Raw genomic sequence first — 2,500 nt, 5'->3', positions numbered from 1 at the left:
ATGAATATTTGAAGATTGATGTTTAAATAATTTAATAGTTTCATTTAGGACATTTTTCTCTGAGATTAAATGAAAGTGGGAATTCCATCGCAATCTAGGAAATGAATCATATGAACATATATACTCCATATACTACCATCACAATCTAGGGAATGAATCATATGAACATATATACTCCATATACTACCATCACAATCTAGGAAATGAATCATATGAACATATATACTCCATATACTACCATCACAATCTAGGAAATGAATCATATGAACATATATACTCCATATACTACCATCACAATCTAGGAAATGAATCATATGAACATATATACTCCATATACTACCATCACAATCTAGGGAATGAATCACATGAACATATATAGTCATATTCATGATATATATCACACACACACACACACACACACACACACACACACACACACACACACACACACACACACACACACACACACACACACACACACACACACACACACACACACACACACACACACACACACACACACACACACACACACATACATGCAGGTAAAAACGTCAGCTTGTGTTTTAATGATGAGACATGAAGTTAAAATGACCACTGAGGCAAAACAAAAAGCAACAAGACCGACTGAACTAAATTGGAGTCAAATGTTTGACCTGTTGCTAAGAAACGAAGTGTGAGAAAAAATAAGAAAGTGAGAGGGGGCAACAAGGAGAGAAGGAGAGAGAGAGAGAGAGAGTGAGAGAAAGTGAGAGGGGGAAAGGAGAGAAGGAGAGAGAGGAGGAGACACATATTTCCCTCAGATTACACAGACAGAATTAGAAAACAACTCCCATATCTACTGGGTGAAATACCACAGTGTGACATCACAGCAGCAAGATTTGTGACCTGTTATCACAAGAAAAGGTTGAACAGTGAAGATCAAACACCATTGTAAATACAACCTGTATTTATGTTTATTTATTTTCCCTTTTGTACTTTAACTATTTACACATCAAGACAACACTAGGGGTCCTGTGTGGCTCAGTCGGTAGAGCATGGCGCTTGCAACGCCAAGCGTCGTGGGTTCGATTCCCGCTGGGACCACCCATATGCAAAAGTAGTGGCCCCAGCCGACTTGTAAGTCGCTTTGGACAAAAGCGTCTGCTAAATGGGATATATTTTTTATTATTAACACTGTATATAGATACAGTATAATATGACATTTGACATGTCTTTATTCTTTTGGAACTTTTGTGAGTGTACTGTTTACTGTTCATTTTGTTTATTATCTATTTCTCTCGCTTTGGCATAGTATACATATGTTTCCCATGCCAATAAAGCCCCTAAATGTAATTGAGAGAGTGAGAGAAAGAGGACAGAGAGAGAGAGGACAGAGAGAGATTAAGAGGACAGAGAGAGAGAGAGAGAAAGAGGACAGAGAGAGAGAGGACAGAGAGAGAGAAAGAGGACAGAGAAAGGACAGAGAGAGAGAGAGAAAGAGGACAGAGAGAGAGAGAAAGAGGACAGAGATAGAGAGGACAGAGAGAGAGAGAAAGAGGACAGAGAGAGGACAAAGAGAGAGAGAGAAGATCAAACACTATTGTAAATACAACTCATATTTATGTTTATTAATTTCCCTTTTTGTAACTTTAACTATTTGGAATGCAAAGATATTTCCATGCCAATAAAGGCCTTAAACGGAATTAAAATTGAGAGAGGGGTAGAGGGCAGGGAGTGAGAGAGAGAGAGAGAGAGAGAGAGAGAGAGAGAGAGAGAGAGAGAGAGAGGGCAGGGAGTGAAAGAGGGAGAGAGAGAAAGAGGGCAGGGAGAGAGAGAAGCAAAGTTTAATTCTATTCTTATCCGTGTCTTTCTCTCCAGTCTCTCTGCAGCCACAACATTGATGACGCAGTAACAACCTGCAAACACTGCTATGGTATGACAGTCACGACGGAGAAAGAGGTGGAGAGAGGGATGGGAGGGAAAGGAAGAAGGTGGGGAGGGAGGGAGGGCTGGAGGGAGGGAGGTAGAGAGAAAGGGGGAAAGGGAGAGGAGGAAGAGAGAGAGAGGGAGGGGGATGGGAGGGAAAGGAAGAAGGTGGGGAGCGAGGGCTGGAGGGAGGGAGAGAGAAAGGGGGAAAGGGAGAGGAGGGAGGGAGAGAGAGTGGAGAAAGAGAGGGCGTATACAGAGAGAGGAGCAGGCGGAGAGGGTGTGGCGAAAGGAGAGAGAAAGAGGGGGGTAGGGGGCATGAATACAGAGAGAGAGGGGAGGAGAGGATGAAAAGGGTAGAGAGAGGTAAAGGGGAGGGAAAGAGAGAGAAAGGGGGAGAGTGAGGAAGGAGAGAGGGAGAGGAAGAGAGGGATAGAAGGTGATAGAACCAGAGACTGCACGCAGAATACCTGACCACTGTGACCCAAATATAAGGAAAGCCGTTGACTATGTACAGCCTCAGTGAGCATAGCCTTGCTACTGAGAGAGGCCGCCGTAGGCAGACCTGGAATTACAAATGACACACACACAC

This window comes from Oncorhynchus masou, unplaced genomic scaffold, assembly GCF_036934945.1.
Source record: "Oncorhynchus masou masou isolate Uvic2021 unplaced genomic scaffold, UVic_Omas_1.1 unplaced_scaffold_504, whole genome shotgun sequence".
Classification (NCBI taxonomy): Eukaryota; Metazoa; Chordata; class Actinopteri; order Salmoniformes; family Salmonidae; genus Oncorhynchus; species Oncorhynchus masou.
This window is presented reverse-complemented; position numbering follows the sequence as displayed.